A 22,105-nucleotide genomic window follows, 5' to 3' on the forward strand; every position below is an offset into this window, starting at 1 on the left:
TAATAAAATATTTTTAGGCACAGTACTGTGCTGCAAAGCGATGTAAAGGATACCAGAATACCACAGTGCTGTGCTTTCGGTTTCAGCAAAAGAAGCGAGTCTCGAAAGGCAGTTTTTTGGAGTATGGAAATGCGCGCTGTTTAACCCGGCCGTAAGTTGTAACACGCGAATGGAAATCCTCCAATTCGAAAAAAAAAATGGTTGCGGCTTACCTCAGCTAGCTTTGGATGTGCAAAGCAAAAGCTTGGCTTAGTCTGGTTGAGTCTTGGGTTCGTTTGGTTAACCTTATCCCTTATTAATAGCACCGATGGTTAACCTTGAGCTTGAAACGGTGGCTTGGAGTCGTCAAGCCTTGCGCGTGGGCTTGCGCCAAGTGACGAGCTCGCGAAAAGAAACCAAGAAAACAGTTCACGTGCGTCCCAGCGTCAAATGGAGAGGGAAGGACAGCTCGCGCTACAAACGCCCAGTTCGCTTTGGGATAGCTGCGAAAGACAGCGGACAAAGCGATCCTAACCGGCAGCAATGGAAAAGTTTGTGCTACAAGTAGGGAAATTCATGTGAGCGGCAACAGCCGGGTCTCCTACAAAGGTACAGGGGCCACCAGCTCTGCTGTTTCTTCAGCGTTGCAACGCTATTGCAAGCTGCGCAAATATTTTTATTTCAAGCGGCAAGGCCGATCTGAAGCGACCAGCGATATGGATACACAAGACTCGAGGAGACATGTGTGTCCCCACCACGACCAGAATTCTCCTCAAATCCACAGAACACTGGCCCACCCCAACAGTAGCTATTTGCATGCATTACCACAAACTGCGCTTGCTATTTCCGGGCTTTCGAAAAGAATGGCCAACCAAACCAGCTCTAAAATGAGCTCGTTTTACTTCCTCGTGCAGTGGATGGCCACGCCGCGCTACCCGTGGCGACGAACGTGAGCACCAAGCAGAGCGGCACTCAGCGGAAAGCCCAACTGAGTGAGCTTGAGTGCCTGCTCAAGGTCCTCGGCGACTCGAAGGCGCCCGATCGACGCTTCAGGGCTGCCCACGAGGCTGAAGACCCGCCGCCCGTTCCGGCCTCCCGGGTCAGCAAATGGGTTGACTACGCAGAAAAGTGGGGGTTAGGTACGCGCTCTGCGGCAACAGCATCGGGGTGATGTACAACGACAACACCCGCATGGTGCTACTGAGCAACAGCATGTGAGTCTTCGCTAACCTAACCTAACCTAACCTAACCTCTTTCAGTGGGACTGTTCAAAGCTTCGAGGTGTGTAGAGTCTTCGTGGTGCACTGCATAAGGCAACACCACTGTGGGTTGTCCGCACGCTGCTCGTACAAATTAGCGGACAGCGTATTTTCCAGGGAGGAGGGCCACACTATGTCTTCGTTGCCCTCACTGGCTGATCGATGGCTTGGGTCGTCGGCTGGTCAGCATGGGTCACTCGTTGCTTCCGTTTCCAAGGGCTGGAAAGGTATTCGTTTATGGGGAGGATTTCTATACTTTATAAACATTCCGAGATGCATTAAATTAATCTGTCCCCATCCACTATGGGTGCACTTTGTTACCCGAGTGTGCTTTAGAACGTAAAACTCCCACAATTATAAATTTCAATTGTTTAGGCTATGAAAACTACTGAGAATTCTACAAAATTGTACCGCCAGCAGGGGGTCAAATTTCGGAACTAAAAAAGTCTTCCTTTGTGCACACACCCTAATTTCATATAAATTCAACTTAGCAACCTGATGTTGAATGTATGTAGTTTCGAAGGCGCCTGTTGATGAACGCAATCCGCCATTCTACAAAAGACCAGTCCCAATTTACGGGAATGTGCAGTATCGCTGCAATTAGTACTATCACTCTCAATTTGACTTACAACGCGCGAGTGTCGGCCGGAACTGCTCCTCGTGTGCTCGTGGCCCCGATCAGTGAGGCACCGCGCAGTGAGGCAGTGAGGCAGTGAGGAGGGGCGCTCTCCCGAGAATCACCAGCACTCCCCATGGCTTGTATTACTTGTGATCTATGGAATGCACAACGGTCAAATGCGCCTAATGTAGCCATCACCAGCACTCCCCATGGCGTGTATTACTTGTGATCTATGGAATGCACAACGGTCAAATGCGCCTAATGTAGCCATTTCAGCGACTGCTTCGCAGGACCTTAAAACAGCGCCGTAACGACTTGTTAAAACTGTAGTTCCTTGTTGTGGCTCTTTGTGTACGCGAAATATTTTCCTCAATCAATTGCGCCATTTCTAGCTTTATTTTCGCCACTGTAGCCCGAATTCTGAATTAGGTGGTTGAAGTTCTTTAGAGCATGGAAAACGTATGATACCAGATCTCCGCTTCCTTGTAATCTAGAAGGGCGGCAATGCCCCACCTAACCATTTTCGAGCACCGATAAGGCTGCACCGCACTGAATAACAACTTTACTTAACCGTTTATATCTCGGGCGCATTCAAACTTGCGCACTCGGCCAGTCAGCTGGCTTTAGAATTCACGGGGGATGCTGGTGATCGTCGGAAGAGCTGGCCTCGTCTCCCTTTGGTTCTTGAATACTTCGCTGCGCAGTGACGCGAGGGTCCGAGGTGCGGCTGCCACTCGATGTCGCGAGTCCAGCTCAGCGCGATAGTGCATCTTTCCACCTGTAACCTACTGAACTCGTACACTGAAGAATTGCGCTGCTTGCGCAGGTGCATTGTTTATGCAAATTAAGTATGTCATTACCCAGTTTCGGTATCTTTCTCAAGAGACTGGTGCGATGCATCTGCAGGACACCGTTAGCACTAAATGGAGTTCTGCAGAGGTTATGACTAATGCCTTGGGGAATATGTGAGGACCGGTGGAACTGTAACAGTGCTCCTAGGCAAGCACAATAAATAAACCGATAACAGACAAATGGCACGCTTCGAGCAATGGGACAAGACAAGACTAGTTGGCTTGTGTTAATTAAAGGGGCCATGAAGACAACATAGAAATTCGATTCAATAATATGGTTGTTTTGTTAAGACAATACCAATATCAATTGTATCATGAACTTTGAAAAAATATTGGAGAATATAAAATACCATATTCAAAAGTGGCGACCCGATATCTACTTCTGGGGAAATTTTTTGTCGTCGCATAATCCTGGTAGCGCCAAAAACCGAGAAAATCTTTTTTTATGGCTCTCAACATGAGCGATCAGAAAAGTAGGAGGAAACGGAAAATAAAGCGATGTATGTAATTACTCTCGACTGCAAAACTTAATAATGAACCCGCCGCGGTGGTTCAGTGGCTAAGGCGTTGTGCTGCTGAGCACAAGGACGCGGGTTTGATTCGCGCTGGTCGTGGCGTAGGGTCTGTTGCCCATGTAGAATAATTGCTCGTGGATTGATTTGGCAGGCGCTGCGAAAATTCGTGGTAATCAGAGGGACGTGTGAAAAAAAAAACGGAATAGCCTGCGGGTATAGAACTGAACGAAGCTAAACGACTGAGCCACTTGGAGGCCAGCTACGGCAACAGTACGTGGCTTTTTAAATCGAAAAAAGGTAAACCAATACAGTTCGAAGATCGTATTTTACTGCTGCTGCAGTAGAGCCCCGTCAACACTGTATGAGTAATGAAAGCGTTGCTTGAAGGACCGGCAGAGCGGTTATAGACACCGTGACACAGGAGCCCAGATGCATCAAGCTATTGTGCGAGTCCGCCTCGCCGCAAGGCCGATGTATATGCCTTGAGCGGAAACTTCACGGATTATAAAATGTTGGTTTTACAGTAAAATAGGAATGACTCTAACTCGTTGCTTTAATCGTTCCAATCTGTGATTCACTTCTCCTTGTGTGTTTGCAAAATACTAATGATCGCGTACGACTCACGTTGCGTACGTCTCTTCTAGAATACCTGGTTAAGATTGTATGCCTCGTGTAATGTAGCCAATTTGTGTTTAAGTAACTGATCTTCAATCAGCTGACTGAATAAATTACGTCTATAGTATATTCCGCACGCACTTTTCTTTTTGTCCACAACGCAGCTGCTTATGAATAAGATCCAGAAGATTGTCTCCGGCGAGAAACCGAGCGTACCCCAACAATTTTCAGCGGGTGCGAAAAATCAATAATTGAATGAAGCAAGGCCCTCGGGCCTCCTTATTTTATTATACGAGGGCTTATGTTGCCTAAAAACAATGTCTTCCAAACAATGCATGCGTGCTTAGCAGTGGAGCTGACTTTAAGGGCACCTCTGTCTGGGCAAGCTTGATTTCCCACAGTGTGCGCTGCTCGGTGAAGCATGCCCATCAGCGGAAGGAGTATGGTTGCACACCGCTGCCGCGTATTTACCAAACCATCTATCCTCCTCCGCATGCGTGGCGTCTCTCTCACTCTCCGCTCACGTTGCGCAAAGCCGCCTGCTTTTCCGCGGCCGCCTGTAGGGCGCACTAAAGAAGTCATTCTCTCTACCCACCAGTGGTGTGCGTCCTTTGTCTGTGACGAACAGATCGTGCCAGTGTCCTTATAGTTCAATATAGCTAGTCCCCAAAATTACTGAAGTCAGTACAGCGAAGCCCACCTGAGCGCCAGCATGGCTGGACTTCCTTCTTCACGGGGAGGAGGGACTACGATTTCTTTCTTCTTGCGTACCTTTGAGCCGAGCATGATTTCGCCGCACTTGCCTGCTTGATCCCATTGCACTGTGGTGTTACCACAGTGCGCAAACAACTCGCCACCTAGGGAATCGCAAACCACGGCAGCCACGCAGGTTTAAAGCGGCACGCTCCTGGCGAAGCCAAAAGCCCACGCCACCGAATACCGATATTCTAAAGGGCGGCAAACAAGTGCTCGCATGAAAAATTTAAGGCGCCCCTGATGACAAGGGACGGCAGGAGGAAGGATTAGGCTCTATTCGGCGTTAAGTCGAGCGTCAGAACGTCGACATAGACCAGACGGATGTGCCAGCGCTCTCTCGCTATCTGCGCTGCATCTACTCATAGATTGCGCTGGCATGCAGGTTTGCGCAGTCTGACCACCGTTCCCGTGTTCCGTTTATGTTTTGGTTCGCTTGTGCACCTCAAGAATGGTACTTGATAAGGAACGTATATACCGAACCGTGTCTGATGTCCTCGTTTGATGTGATTGATGACTCTGATGTCCCCGCAGGAGACGCCCAGTAGCCTCGTCTTTCACGCCGGTTCTACTTCGGGTGCGAGCTGAAGGTTCGGATGGAAGAATTCGCCGGTAAAGAAATACGGCTCTTCGGCCTACGACGCGAACTGCAGCATGGATTGTTGCCGAAGCCCCCGTCCTTCGGGTGCATGAGATTTTCATGATAATTTTAGTCATATTTTGAATGCTATAAATGCATTATGAAGATGAAATGCTTCGGTGTACATTCATTTATTGAAAATAAATTCTCCGGGCTCATTAGTCTCCTCACCTGTTTTTAATGCGAAAGCGAAAGCATTAGGGTTTACCCAAGCAATACGTAGGTATACATATGTCCCAATTTCTTTTTTCAATTTTTTTTACTACTATACAAACGCCGTCATTCTCGTTTCACCCCACTACTTCCATGGGGTCAGCGTTCTGCGAGGCTTGCGTTCACCTGCTCTTTTTACGTGCCGACACGTGTTCTCCCCACCCTCTGCGCTCCGCAAGGCTTTTGACTAGGCGAAAGCCCGGTGTCAGCATGACCGAGCGGAGCTTTCAAAATGTTCGACAACGCAAGTGGAACCAAAGTATATAAGGTAGGTAAGTTTAGACCAGTGATAAGTAGCCAGGGTGTATACACCATTTTCCTTGCTAGAGGTGGGCGCCGCCATTTGCTTTTTCTGACCAGACGCTAGCGCCGTCTATGAAGCGACCGCCAAAACCTCCGCGCTGGGCTGTTAAGTGCGCCGTTCTTTGCGTGCGTCTGCTCGGTATCCGTGCATTACCGAGTGAACCGTAGTGGTTTGGCGTTAAGTTAGCGGTTGCAGTGCTTGTGTGTGTGTGTGTTCTGTTTTGTTTTCATCATATGTGGACGTATTTTAGGTCCTAATTTGCTGCCAGAGCGGGAAATGCCGACCTCGGCTGTTGCGAGCAGCAGTAGCAGTGTGGTGGTGGTGCCGGTGCTGCTCCGCAGTTCCGCGATGCAAACGTTCCGGTATGGCACCGACTGACATAGAAATCGATATCGGGGAGTAAATACGTGTTTTAAATGCCACCGTGCTTGTTATGTTCACCGATTAGTCATGTTTACGGAAGCGCGGACGTCGAATGCGGAGCGCGCACAGCATATGTGGGTCATGGTGATCCGTGCTCGCGATGGACTTCCGACGAGGCGATTGCTACGCTGTTGACATTGCGATGCAATATAATCTTTCTTAACTAGACTTATGACGGTTACTGACGAAACGAAATTACCCGGGCGGAAAAATAACACGACCGCACAACCAGTCAAATTACTATTCGAAGGTTGAGCAAAAGGGTTGACGTTCGGGCGAGTTAATATTGGTTGATCATGATCGTGATCATGATTGACCTATCTCTGCGCAGCACATGTGGCCTGTCGCTCGGAGCCCACCTTTGTGAAACCGCTGCTTGCACCACAAATGCTTTACGCGACCAGGAGTAACTGTTTTGTAATTGTAATACTTTAGATTCCGTGGCAACGCAAAAGTATTAGAAGCTTTTCCTTTGATCGCGTTGTGAACAGGTTGAGCTATTTTCTAAATGCAGCGTTCCCGCGTATCTCGAGCTGCGTATCCACATTTGGCTGCCTGCTTATCCTGCTATCGACCAGCAGTGTGCGATGGAGAAAGTTATCCTTTCATATCGTTTGGCAGTGTAATGCGTTGGCCTGAAAAAAAGTAAACAAAACGCCGTGATTTTAAAGGTTAGATTTGATGAAAAGGGAATTTTTTAATGCCAATCGGCTGTAATGACCAAACAATATATGGTATTTTAAATTGACTACAAGGAACCAGAAGTTATTGTAGTGTTGTATTGTATCGGCGCTCGTGAAAGATCCCAAGTGGTCAAAATTAACCCGCAGCCCTCCACTACGGCGCGCCTCATCACCCATGAAGCGTTGGGGCGTTAAACACCATAATGAATGAATCAATCAATCAATCAACCAACCAATGAATGCTGTATTGTAAAGGATAAAGTTGCTTCTAACATTTCAGGGGATTCCGTTCCCTGTCGCAGCTTTGCGTGTGATAAATGGATTTTGCTCCGTCTGCTTGCCGTCCAAGTGCACCCAACAAACCCTGGAGTTGGTCGTTGGTACAAAGTCGTTGCGATTTATCAACGAAATCCACCGATATGTCAACTCGGTGTGCGTTGGGAAGCGATGCCGCAAAAACACGCCGCAACCGCACTGCATTTTCTCCAGGCAGTGTCGTGCACATGCGTGCTGTCAGCGACTGTTTCTCGCTTTCACTGGTTGTTCAATAACCCACCACCGCGCAGTGCTGACCAGGCGACGTTTGCGCCTTGAACGGCATCGCAGCATTGGCTAAAACAGTTGAAAGGTCTGCAAAAACTAAGCACACGGTGCGAAATACTCCTAACCTACGCAGCGGAGCACACCGCGCCGAGCGATGTTAGCAACCCAGCGCGCTCAGGCAACGCTGGTCGGCCGCCGAGAGAACTGGTTTGAGAGTATTTTCCTCCTTTCCCGGCTGCCTATGGAAAATGGTGTATAGAAAGCGAGTCCAATATGCATCCCCGACGCACAGCTGATCCTGGGCTATGGGTAAATAACAGCACAACTGTTAATGCGCACTGACCTTCGAGTTGGAAATGTTTGTTAGTCTCGTTGAACCTATCAATACGAGTATCCGCAGAATATGAATTATTGGAGTAGCGGAGGGCGTTTATGCTAATAGCGTATCTGTAGTAGTTCCAAGGGCTAAAAAAACCAGAGAAAAGAAGAAAACGAGGCATAGAGGATAGGAACTTCTCCCCTACTCTCCTAACACTGCTGTTTGCCGATACCCTGTCTCGTTATGTGCAATTCAAAAAGGAATGTCGTCATCGTCCTTCTCCTCATCATCATCATTATAATTGGTGATGATGATGATGGCGATGATCATGATGATAATGATTAATTGGTTATTATGTCTGTTCTCTCCTGTATTTTGCAAGGCAATTCCTGTGCGATGCAGAACATAAATTTTTTGTTAAACAATATGATATGCTCATTTCCGCGCCTAAACAAACCTGAAATGTACTAGGCGAGCCTTATTTACCAAGGGAATGTGTAGAACTGATCAAAATGAGCCTTTTAAAGCAAGGCTTTCTACCTGTACCGGCCAATGGTCCCTTCGTGGCATGCGCGACAAGAAACTCCCAACGCCGCTGGGGATGCGGAGGGCGCTTTTCACTCGCGGAACCCACTGTAGATGGCGCGGCGACAGGGCGCTATTACTCAGCGTTCCCCGCACGCAGGTGACTGCTCGCACAGGCGGGCGGGTCGGTGGGACGGCTTTTAGATGGGACTCCGTTTTCTAAATTGGTAAATACATATTCAGTTGTGTTTAAGAGGTGAAAGTAGGAACTGGACAAAAGGCGAAAGTAGGAACTGGACCTGATGAATAGCGATTATTAGAGTTCCCTCAACTTTCTCGAAGTTCTCAAACTTACTAAACTAACTAGCTTAAATCGGTATAAATGGGAATCACTAAGCTCACATGCCGAATGGCTTCGGTGTGTACGCTTGTGTGGCACGGTGGTGCAGCCCCGAGCTAGCACATCAGGATGCTGGGTTCCGCTGTCTCACCCTTCGAAAGACAATCCTCTCTGTTTTCTTTCTGCCGACGCATGGCCAGGCTACGGCGGCGGCGTCCACTGCTCTAGCCCGGCTGTGGCCGATGCTGCTGCGTTCTGGGCGCACCGCAAATTCCAGGTAATGGCTGGCAGGATCTTTAGTTTCGTTCTTTGTACAGTCACGTGTATGAATTCAAGTAATGTCGCATGGGCTCGTGTTGTGGGTGTCGTTTACAGTTTTGCTTTCCAATCACCTCCGCAGCGTGGATTGGAGCCTTTTTTTTCAAATGATATTCCCCGAAACAAAAAAGAATTCCTGGGTATTGTTTACAGTGTTCAACAAGCCATCCAGGCGTCGTATCCTCCGGACAGCGCGTGGTCTTCTTTGCCATCTTTCTCTGTACCGCCTAAACGATGATGAAGTCTAAGGCATAGAAGCCACAACGGACAAGACGGTGAGGAATACGCCGTTAACACCTGTGTTCACCAACGTGCTTCTAATGCAAGGCTGCAAGTTATTTTCTACTTTTGGGCTCACGACAAAGCAAACACTTTTCTTTTCTTCTTCTTTTTATTTTTTTTTTTTTTGGGGGGGGGGGGGTATATGCCCCTCGGCATCAGGAACTAAAACAAAGCGACGCTTTTGGGACTCTTCGAAGAGAAAGAAGGCAACGCGTTCTTCAGAGGATCCGACCCCTGACTGCCTTGGGGAACGCTGTAAAAGATTCCCAGATACTTTTTTTTTCTGTCACGTGCGTTTCAAGCAGAACATAAAACCTATCTAGCGGAATCTTTCGTAACTGTTGCGGCTTGATTTCTGAAAATTCCGCTAGAAGCTTTAGTGGCGTGGGCGACAGCAGGCGACGTCGGAGTGATTTTTTTTTCTGCAGTTGATGAAGCATTTAAGCATGTATGATTTTTTATGAAGGTACACTGCAAATATCACTTCTGTATTAATCTGTTGTCTTATATTTGCGTAATATCTTGTTCTTATTACACAATGTTGACAATTATGAACATTACACCGGACTTAGACGGGTAGATTTAGCTGTAACTATATAAGACTACTGCTCAGGCCTTGTTTTACTTTGGCCGGGTGGCTGAATCGAGTCACAGACAGACAGACAGACAGACAGACAGACAGACAGACAGACCAAAATTTCTGGGTTTAAGTAGCCCAAGAAAGACTGCCATCTTTAAAAGTCGTTGGCACGTTGCGCTTCTTACAGGCTCGTTTTAGCCTTGAGTACACATCTCATGCTTCGCGAGAGTTTATTTCCGATGTCCTTGTTGCTGGCCTTTTTCCCACCCCTTTCCCACACCTCCAGTGTCGTTACCACGGGATCCTCAATAGAGAGTGTAGAATATGTGTTCCGCCAGGCGTTAAAACATTTTTCGTTCAATTGCACACTAAGAGCTTGGATGCAATACCGTGGCCCTGTCATTGCTTGGTCGAGAAATTGCCGCCTCTGTTCAAGACCAGAGACAATTCATCACTGTTTTGTAAACTGTAGAGATGCTGTCTTTTCCTGGGACATTTTGCAGCGAACACTCAAAAAGATATCGGTATAATGTCTTTCCCAATCTGATTTCTGCCATTCGGATGTGCAGGTGAGCCACCCTAAAACATATTTGTTTTACTGGTAAGAACGGTGTCTATTATATCATAGGCATGCTATGGTACCTAGATCCACAAAGTGGTATTTACGAGAAACTGTGGTGTTGCACATATTGTGTATAATTCTTTTGACCAACCATCTGACCGGTCCTCTCGTTTGAATGCTTCTGTGCCTACTTGCCCGAATTTCTATGCTTTTGTGGTTGCCCTAATTTGCGTACTCTCTTGTCTGCTTGAGATATAGTGTCCTTGTACTATAGTTATATTTGACTTTATTCTACGATGCAAAAAGATATGCCGGGGTAGCACAGTTGGTTGAGCATCAGGCTGGTACTTAGAGACACGGGCTCGAATAACACGGGATCACACATTTGTTTTTATTTAATCTTTAATCGTCCTTTCAAAAGGTTTACCCAGAGGGCCTCAGATTCCAAGCCACGCAGTCCCGAACAGGAGCCTCCCTGACCGAGGATATGCTGCACAAGTGGTGCTTACGTTAAAGTGGCGGCACGTAATACCCCAGTAAGACGCGCCAGCTCCGTGCTCCCACCGACCTACAGTACCCCTTCCCCTACTGCAAAGACACCACAGCCAAGAAGGACATTCGACCCCTCATGTGGGACTACGGGGGCCTCCTCCAACTCCAGGTCCAATGCGCCCAACACTTGGTACCATATTAAAAGCGGACGACGCCCAGAAATCCCAGTGATGCCATGGAGATATTACACTCCCTCTGGGAGTTTGCAAATGAATCAGACGTAACCCGAATAATTTAGGGCCTGCAGGAGCCCTGCACAACCTTCAAACTACCCCTTTCTTAGCCACTAGCCAGACCTTGTTCAATAAAGATTTATAGATACATCTATTTCTTTACTATGGCGGATATTGTCTTCATCGCACAAGGGGGATTCTTCCCAGAATGGGGCATTTAAGGCTTTGGGCGTAATAACGGTGAGCGTTGTTAGACAGGACCTCCGGTCTGGCAAGATGACAGAGTCGTAATAATCCTCGCGCTTTGGACAACTTCAGCCAGATTTTTTGTTGTTGTTGTTTGTGTTCTATGGCTAATCTAATAATGCCAAGACCGGGGGGCACACTTTACTTTTTGACAGCAAGGAGGGTGGGGGCTCCTTGAGGCACCTGGTCCCCCTTCCACCTTCTGAAACCAGCCCAGAGCACTGGATTCATATCCAAGCGCCTCCGCGGCCTTGTCGGTGGTGAGTTACCCTTGTGTAACAAGAAACACTCCGCCAGCATCCATTAGCCAGCCAGGAAAAGCCAGCCAGACAAAAAGAAAACCAACTTGAAATTAGCGACACCTTGTTGATTAAGCATATTACACTCGTCGCAAGGGTGAAGTCAACCGTTTATTTAGCATATACATAGGCTTGCTGTAACAGGTAAACGTGTCTGCATACGAAAAGGCTGGAAAAACTAGCTGACAAAGTCAAATGTTAAATTACAAGCAAAAATGAAGTTATTTTCAAGCAGGAAAAATTGTTTTTTAGTCTACTACAGGATAGTCCTGTTGCCATAGAAACGCGGAAAGGCGCCAAGCATCACTGCGCAGCTGTCATTCTCGAGGCCGGAGCAGCCATAGGCCCTCCTAAAATCGGGAGTACTTGCGATGAAGGCTATGCTCTTACTCATATACGCTATAGCCGCTTCAGAACGATAATACATGGCGGGGATGCAGGCCTGGAAGTACGTGTACAGCATAAAGAAGAGGCGGCTCTCAGAAGACTGCCACAGGCTCCAGGCATACTTCAGATCGTGCCAATCTTGATCCATTGCGGCCCATGCGGCGGTCTGCAGACTCAGCGCCGCGTAGCGAAGAGCACTGTCACCTCTTGAGCGGCTGGCACAAGACTTCAGCGCTTGCAGCCTTGCGTGCGTCTGCTGAGGCCAACCTGGATGCTCAAATATCCTATCCCAAAGGAAGTCGGCGGCACTGGCTCCGACTGCAGCCATCGTCTCTAATGTCAGTGATCGATCGTGCGAGTGCAACGCGGCAAAGACGTTTAGAGGTACAACTATTGTGTGGCGGATGCCCTCGATGCTCTGGTAGGACCAGGCGCGCTGTGCCCACGTCATCACTGGAGGACCTTCCCCGCCCGGAGTCAACGTTGTGAGCAGATGCCACTGTCTGTGCCTCAGGACATTAACGTGAAAGTTCAATGAAGTGTCTGGAATCCGACCAACATTTCGAATAAGCTGAGAGGGCACAATCGCATTTACCGTCGACAACAGAAGGTAGGCTTCGGATGAGGCATTTTCGGGCATCAGTGACGACGATTTTCGAAACACTAATTCTTTAACCTTTTCCAGTGTGGAGAAAATAACCTTTTCTTTTGAATCACTGCTAAATTGTTTGGTCATCAGAATGAAAAACAATAGGCTGAACTGGTTACGCAGATCATCTGTACAACCTCCCACACCTTTCTTCAGCGTGTATTTGAGGTCATTAGGGTTAAATGCATAGTAAAGATTAACAGCAGCCTTGAACAGGACGTATGACACGGCGATTGGCCTCTCAGTCCTCTCCGTCAAAATGCTGAAGTAGAAACGCACGACGTTCCTCCCTCGGACTGTAACGTCTGTGTTGGAATGGAGCGGGTAAACATCATCCAGACTTTCCCTGAAGCCTTCTGCATCCTTGACTGGCAACAGCGTGTCTAGGAGCGATAACGTGCCGCTTATTTCCGGCTCAGCTTCCGGGGCATCTTGCATCTGCCTACGGATGTCGCCGACCTTATCACGGAGAATTGGAGCCGGTGTTGATGCATTCAGCTTTTCTGTGATGACAGCGAGAATTTTCTTCTCGGTAAAGTTGTCAAGGTTGGCTGGCTGGAAATCGATGTAAACGAGAAGCAGTGGCGCAGAGCCTTCCGTTCTTGGCATCAGAATATTGATTTCGGGGTATGCTTGATAAACGTAGGATAGTCGCACAATTAGGTCTATAATGTCCCTGGATCCGATCTCTTTCTTGAGCATTGCAACTTCTAAAATGGCCTCCGCTGTGACGACCTCAATATCATGATCGTGTACTGCAAACATCCTGAGGCAAGATGAGTATATCCGGTGCAGTGCCTTGCCTTCTGAGGTGACGTCCATGCCGGTGATAACGGAATATTCCTTCTGGAGGAACGCTCCCAGCGTCGTGGATGCCTCGTGGACGTCTTTCCAGGAGGAGCAGACGTGGTCGAAGAAGTTTTTGCACGGGTTGACAGTTAGGTTGACGAGGGGCACCAGAGTGCCAAGCAGTTCCGGGCAGCAGAATGGTGTGTCGTTGGACACAATCCTTTGGACGACGTGAATCTTTACAACGAATACGTAAAATAGCGAAGCAATCACGAGAAATCCGACGACTCCTGCTAACAGGGCCAATTGACATCCGAAATTCAAAGCTGGGGCGTTACGTTCCTCTCTTTCCGACGACTCCATCTTCCTTCTTCTTCTGCTTCCTCTTCAAAGGCACTTGCCGCACGCACGTGTAATTCGTATCATTATTATAAAGCGCGAAAATGAAGAAGAGCGGCATACATTTTGTGATTTTTAATCAGTTCTGCCTGTTTGGATGATCGCTTAATGCCGGACGCAGGTAGTGTAGAGCAACCCTTTCGTGGCTTATTTTGTTGGAGACACATTTGTTGATACTGCATACCCTGCAGCCTATTCATAAAGAACGACAATGCCACGGAAGGATAGGGGAATCGCCGTTACTTCCACGGGCCAGGCACATCTTGGTAGGTAGTCAATTATGGGTATGACAAGATATCAACTGCCGTATATGGCGGGACCCATCTTCTAAGGCAATCAACATTCAGAGATAACAGTCTCACTTATAAACTCACCTAAAACGCGAATGGACTTGAAAAAGATCAAAGCGAAATAGCAGCTCTAAGCAAGGAAGTGTCATGTTAGAAGCGCTATTTAGAGGGTATGCTTGAGAGTGACCCCTCCGGGAACCTCGCGAGTTCCTTCGTGGTCAGGACCCGATGAAGGCAAGTATTTCAGAAAACTGCTTTCTAGAGCGCAGCTCTTCATCACCGGCTCCTGTGGTTTCGCATCGCCGTCGGCCTCATTGTAACCGAACGAACGAAGAAGACATCGAAGATGGACGATATAGAGCGAGCAGGAAATCGGAGGGTAAAATTATTTCGAAAGTGTGAGGAAGAGGTCGGTATACCCTTCCTGTTACAGTCTGTACAGCTTCTCCTCTGACCCTATCGCCTGGGTGTCCTGAATTAAGTTCCTTTGCTTGAAGGCCTAGGGATTCAGCAAAATCTGGCCAACATAGCATATACCGCAGGATATATACAGCGGGACGTGAAAGTTATGCCAGTGCAGTAGCTATGAAATGAAGCGCCTAAGTAGGGTACCTTTTCAAGAACCCAGGTCCTGATTCGTCGTAGAATCATGTATGTGTCAATGTGAGGAGCTCAATGCATGACGGAAGCTACCCAGCCACGTTCTTGGACACGGCCCATAAGAGGCTGTCTGATTCTTCCGGCATCCTTTGTGTCGCAGGTGTATTTTTGCCACATTTTATTGTAGTGACATGGCTCGCCACTACAGCTGCAAGCGTTTCTTCTAGGAAATCTTTTCAAGCACTAAATATCATGTAGTTGTGATGCTTGTGGCGCATGCTCACAAGGCTTTTTTGCTCACAAAACGTATCCTGGGTGTAAAACAAATTTTAACCTACAATTTCGCCCACTCGAAAATAAAAACTGGCCGATTTTCGATAGTCTCTCTTGCTAATATTCCTGACGGGGAGATCTATTGCAGTTGGTCGTACGCAGTGCATGTGTGGGGACACCAAAGATGACCTTTTCTAGTTATTCTTGGTGCAGTTGTTTGTAATCGTAATGCGCACATGTGCCTAGTAAAAAAACGGTTGCCGCGTCTAGCCTTCGTCGTTAGCACAGTACATTCAACTTATCTTTTAACGCTGCTAAGATGTCTTCCTTTTCAAAACACACACACCGCGGTTTCAGGTCCCCCATTTAAGCATTGTGAACTTGGCGTGGGGCAAACTGTTGATAGCAGATGCCACCGCACCGACATGCCTCGGAAGGTTCACAGAATTACGTTCGGACTGAGTGTTTTCTTGCATGGAACATAGGTTGTTCGAACGGGGCCCGTCGGCTCGGCGATGTCGTCTCACGTATACGCTTAGCTTCCATAGGCGTACACCCAGCGGTCACAGGTCAACATTACTCGAGAGCGGTTATTTTGCTACCGTCTGGAAAGGCTGGCTTGGTCCCCACGCGGTAGTTTAACACAAGCAACGTTCTCAAGTTTTGAGATAGTGCTTCTAACACACTGAACTCCGCTCTGTGTACGTTGTCGGCCTGAGAAAATCCGGGCTTCGTCCCACTTTCGAATACACGATACGGCTGCAGCAGCAGCAGCAGCAGCGCCGGCTGATCCCACAAGAACAAAAATGGTTTGTTCAGAAAACTTCTAGCAGTTGAATAGCGCGTTAATTTGTGTTACAAATTTTAAAAATGTGTACTTTGTACTAAATACAGTTACTGTTATTCTGACGTCACTATGACGTCCCGTAAAACAGGAACCACCGCTAGGGGCCGCGTCTCGTGTCATGCGTGGGGAATAGTTTCTCAATATTAGGGAACTCTATTGCGCGGGGTACGAGACGCTTCCTTTCTGAAAACTGGTATGATTCGCTTCATAAAGCTGTCAAATTGCCTTCCTACGATTATGGGCGTCAAACGTCTCTTGGAACCAACTCTAAATAGATAATATTGCCGCAGTTTTGAGAGACCCGGAAACGACCGGCTCAGCCGCTCTGTGGCGCAAGTACCGCCGGTGGAGAGGTGCAACGTAGAAGCGTCCTGGCGGACTAAGCCCTCATTCACACAGCTGCTTTTCACCCCGTCCCGTTGATTGATTGTAGGGTTTAACGCGCCGACGCAACGCAGGCGATGAGGCGCATCGTAGTGGAGGGCTCCGGATTAATTTTGACCACCTGGGGATCTTTATCGTGCGCCGAAACCTCGCACACACTGGCGTTTTTGCTTTTCGCCTCCATCAGAAGAGCGGCCGCCGCGGCCGGGAATCGAACCCGCGACACCCCGTCACGTCACCGTCACGTCACCGTCTTCCGCCATGGGCGATGGTTTCGCGGGCGATTTCTCGCCGAAAACAGTGCGAGGGTGACGGGAATCCGAGCTTTACGTTTCCGTTCCGTCAACGCGACGGGACCACGCCCGTGGTAAACCAGCCAATCAGAAAACAATTTTTTACGGCTATATTTAGCGAAAAGTGAGCACACGTAAAAATCTAAGCCTTTTTTTACTTTTCAGATTTAGCACGCTCAATTCTAGGCTAAACTGATCACTAGGCAGACGACCCTGTACTCTAACGGAGAGCTCCAGTACGAACGCTACTCCGTTTACGTCTCCGTCGCGGTTTTTTGACCGACGGTGGCGTGACGGAGAAGGTGACGGCTGCGTGAATGAGGACTCACTCGTAGAGGTCTGTCCTAGTGACACTAGTCGGTCCCTTGGTATACCTCAGCAAAAGTGGGCGCCACTCACTCAAACTCACACAGTGGTGGTGGTGGTGGCAAAACGTTTAATGAGCCAAATTTGGTAGAAGGGCGACACACAGAAAAATATATTTTTCTTCACGCACTCACTCACACTCACGCTCACCAGCCGTCCTCAGTACTCGACTCATGCTCACTACGCGCCCTCCACCACTCACACTCACTCGCGCTCACGCTGACCACACGCCGTGACCACGTACTCGCACTCACTGGCGCTCACGCTCACTGGTAGCCGTCAAAAATCGCAATCACTCGCGCGCACGCTCACCATTCGCCGTTACCATTCGCACTCACTCGCGCTCGCACTCACCACTCGTCGTCTTTTCTCGCACGCGAGCGTGTGCAGCAGACCCTCCGTGAGTTTTGAAACCAAACGGTATAAGTGCCATAGGTCGGCAGGCTCCCTCACGAGTGCACTCACACATCCCCCACTCACGTACCTTTCACGAGTGAGGGGTGAGTGAGCCTCGCCATCGTTTTGGACTGCCGAGTGTGAGTGCGAGTGAGTGCGAGCGCCACGCACAGTGACCCCAGCTCATCACTCGCGAGTGCCAGTGCCACTCACCGTGAGTCCCGCAAACCACTCGCGAGCGAACTCGCTCTGCTCGCGCCGTTTGCGGGGTTTACCGCGGTGAGCGCCATAATTGCGCTTGTACTCGCTGTTGGCTATTCGTCGCAGGAGCTGCTCGCTGTGTTGTTTAATGGCGGGGTGGGTAATGGTTAATGGCTTTTAGCCTCGGAAATAAGTCGTCGCTGAGCTCCCGCTAAGGGGCACCCTAGAAGTAGTTCCCTGGTGGCGTGTTGATTTAGGAATATGATTTGGATGGCCTTCTGACGCCGTAATGCACTAAAATAATACCTCGGCGAAACTGGGCGCCACTCACTCACACTCCCATAGAAAAATACATTTTTCCTCACGCGCTCACTCACAATCACGCTCACCAGTCACCCTCGGCACTCGCATTCACTCGCACTCACGCTCACTACGTGCCCTCCGCAACTTATACCCACTCGCGCTCACGCTAACCACTCGCGGTGGCCACTCGCACTCATTTGCGGTCACGCTCACCGCTTGCCGTCACCACTCGTGCTCAATCGCTCTCACGTGCACCATTCGCCATTACCACTCGCACTCACTCAAGCTCACCATTCGCCGTCACTACACGCACTCATTCGCGTGTGCGCTCACCACTCGTGGTCTCCCATGGCACGCGAGTGGGTGCAGCACACCCTACATGAGTCATGAAACCAAACAGTATTAGTGCATTACGTCACCAGAAGGTAATCCAAATCATATTCCTAAATCAACACACCACCAGAGAATTAATTTCAGGGTGCCCCATAGCAAGAGCTCAGTGACGACATTTCTCCGAAGATAAAAGCAATCCCTCCATTAACAACCATCACAGCGCGCGGCTTCTGTTATGAATAGCCAACAGCGAGTACAAGCGCAATAGTGGCACTCACCGCTGTAAGCTGAGCAAATAGCGCGAGTGCACCCCTCCAACCCTCCACCCCCTCCCCTCACAACAACCGTGAGCGATGGGAGACCTTGTTGTCCAGCCCCGCCCTGCAAGAACCGATTGCGCTGATCACCAGAGGACAGGAGTACCTGGAAACATATGGGGCCCGAGAAGAGGGCACCACCCCATCAAGCGCCTAAACGGCTCTAGAATGCTCAATAATGTTTCTCTCTCTTTCTCCCTCTCTCTCTCTCTCTCTCTCTGCACTCGCGAGTGTTGAGCGGGGCACGGCAAGTGGCACTCGCCCTCGCGAGTGGTGAGCGTTGCTCGCTGCGAGTGGTACTCACATTCGCGAGTGTTGAGCGAGGTTCACTGCGCGTGGGGCCCACACTCACTCGCGCTCACACTCGCCAGTTTAACACCATGGCGAGGCTCCCTCACCACTCACTCATGAGTGGTGAGTGGGGTGTGGGTGAGTGCATTCGTGAGTGAACCTGCCGATCTATGGCTCACCCTGCACGCAGATTCCTCCGTCTGCTTGAAAAGAGCTGCGACGTCGTTCTTTAGATTCGTATTGCTCTGCTGTTTCCATTCAGGAAAGATCCAGGGTCGGACCACACATAAAATTCCTCGCGGCACGAAAGTCTGGCTACGCGCTTTGAAGGTGAAAGCTTGGCGATTCTTTTTAGAAACATTTTTGCTGCAAAGTCCAATTCACTTCGTTTTCTTTGCACTCGTTTCTTCGCTTTTGGCGCAAATAACTTCAAAATACTTCTCCTCTGTTACATCGCGTATTCGTCGTCTCTTACCTCGTTCAGGTTTCGTCGGCTTACGGCGCAATTTACGTAAACAAGCAGACCGGACACGTCACACGTGCCCTGTAATAAATGTTCTGCCCTTCTGGTGCGCACCTCACGAGTTAGTACATTTATGTGTCAAGCGGCGCGCACTAATCTACAAATTTGGCGTGTCAGATTCATAGTTTTTGTAGATTTTGTGAAGCGGGAGCATCGCCCCTCAAAGCTCCCGATTCATGGCCAATCCCCCAAGTGTATTTGTGCCACTAAGAAAGCATAAGGCAGAAACAAAAACGACAACGTTCATTCTACGCTGGCAACGTTCGGAGATAGCAATTGCTCGTGTATTTCGCTTCCTCGAGGTCGAACCTGATATTCTATCGTACGATTTGCTTATTTTTTTTCTTTTGGGTTTGCACAGCATATGGAAGAATAGAATCGATATTATAAATCCAGGTGTCATTGTAGGCTACTAGTTTGTAGAACACATGTTCAAACTGCGCAAAATTTTGAAGCTGGAGTACGAAGATGAAGTAATCGCTGTTAAGAATGAACTTGCCGTCTGAAAATATCTTAAAACGTAACCGCCAGCTAAAAACGTGGTGGTTTCTCTTGAATTTTCTTTTTAGGGGTGAAGCACCTTAAGGCCGAGGCTTGTCCGGCGTCCGGCGTCCGTGCTCACGGCACAGCACCGTGCAAATCGAAACATCTGTGAGCAAAAGGTTTACAAAAGGTTAACAAAAGCAAAATAACAGGTGCACAAAAGGACAGAGAGAGAGAGAGAGGGAGGGAGGGAGAGACAGAGTGCTCCTGCAGAGCCGTGCTGCGCATGCGCGGGGAGCATCGGATTGGATTAGATTAGATTGGATTGGATCGGATTGATTTGCATTTGGATTGGAAATCGTTTTAGCAGCAGTAATCACCCTCACGGGTGATTTACGGTAAGAACGATCCCCAGTGCTTCGCCCACTCGTCATGATTCCCTTCATGAAGATGCGTGAATTTTTTCGTCAGCCTCTTAGGCTGATTTTGTGGTACTTGTGTTGCTGGGCCGAGAACGGCAATAAAGCGGCAATAAAGTAAAATGCGGGTATAAACACACTTAGTAGAGCACTGGGCAGCTACTGTACAGACCAGTGTTGAAATCTAGTCGGCCTACAATTGTCACAGAACTAACATATAGGCGGACAATGCCCCACAGGGTCATGACCCATTTAGGACGACGACGATGGCGACGACAACGAAGTGGCTGACGCGGGTTCTCTAATGGGACTTCAGATGTAGGGTTCCCGAGCTCAACTTCTATATGTACAGGTCTGGTCTCGCCTCCTCCGCCTTATGTGCTATTTGCGGTGAACACGAGACACTAGATCACTTCTTCTTACATTGCCGTGGTTATTCAATGATCAGACAAAGTCATCTTATCAGGCCATTACAACGAGTTTGACTTCCTATCTCCATGCCCGTACTACTGTCGCTAGGGGACACATCACTGGGATATTGTCACAGAGGGGTGGCTGCAACAATTCACGCAAATGTGAACGAGACCATGCGTCTGCCATGTTAGCCTTTATTATTACAGGTATGTTTTCTCAAATTCAACCGCAACTTTCAATTGTTAGCCAATTCTTCCTTCTAATCTCGCGCTGTTACTGGATGCCAACGGATAGGTATCTAGGTTTAAGTGTGAGCGAGCGAATTAGCCCCCTTCTTGCTCGATTCTTGGCCAATTCCCCGCGTTGGTATGCACCATACGACGTGGAGCAACAACAACCGCCGCCATGTACCGGGTGCGCGAGGTATTTGAGAACGCCTTTCCTTATCGCCATAGACACCAGAAGCCTCACCTATATATATATATATATATATATATATTATGCATGTAGCGAATCAGAATAGGAAATGAGGGGCTCGTTGAAAATAAGGCAGAAATAAGAATGGGCAGTCAAGAAGACCTCTTGAACTACTACATCCTCCCCTTTGCTTTCCGAGGTCTTCTTTACTGCCAATTCTTATTTCTGTCTTATTTTCAACTTCTTCGTCTTATCTTCGTCGACCCCTTATAATTGATACTGTGCAGTTTGTTCAACGATGGAAGTGCACAAGTTGAAGCAGGAAATGAAACGTCATGCAGTACTTGTCGCCCTGGCTGCGCACCGCAGCTTCTTGGAAATTTCCACCTTTCTGAAAGCAGCAAAGTGTTTCGTTTACAAGGTGCAGGCAGAACTTATGTGTTATGGCGGTGCCGTGGCATCTGTGGCGAAAAGGAAAAAGCCCAGTCAGCAGTCAGACGTTGTCAGAACTCCTTAATTTCCAAGGCGGTGGTGTTATCCGTTGTCCGCAATGAGGGTGACGTCGTGCCGCCACACGTTTTTGCAGGACTCCGCGTTAACGCTGCCGGTTACGTGATGTGCTTGGCACCGTTGTGAACCCATGGATAGAGAGTGTCCCAGAATGAAGACCAGATGTCTTTTCCAAAGAGTCGGCTCTTGCCCACATCACCTGCGTCACCGAATAGTGGCTAGCTGACAACCTCAGCGACCCTGTCACTCCCAACTTGTGGCCTTCTAGTTCTTGAGATTTAAATCCGCTCGACTACTATGTCTGGGGCGTCGCTAAGAGAGAGGCCAACAAAAGACCGCATAATACAAAAGACTTGCTTAAGGCCGCCATTTCTCACTCAATGGCCAACATCTCCAAGGAGAACCTGATACGTGCATGCAGCTATTTGCGAAGACGAATCGAACCGCTTATTGCTGCCGATGGCGGATTCATTGAGCAGTTATTGAAATAAATCATTATAGAAGTACTTCACAAAGTTTGGTGATAATATCTCTGATTTTGGTAGAGATATTCTGTAGCGCCTGATGCCAATGTTTTGTTCTCAAACACCTCGCGCACCCGGCAAATACTGTACATAGATCATTCTAC

This window comes from Haemaphysalis longicornis, unplaced genomic scaffold (genome assembly GCF_048455015.1).
Source record: "Haemaphysalis longicornis isolate Haplotype H1 unplaced genomic scaffold, Haemaphysalis longicornis Haplotype H1 scaffold_3, whole genome shotgun sequence".
NCBI lineage: Eukaryota > Metazoa > Arthropoda > Arachnida > Ixodida > Ixodidae > Haemaphysalis > Haemaphysalis longicornis.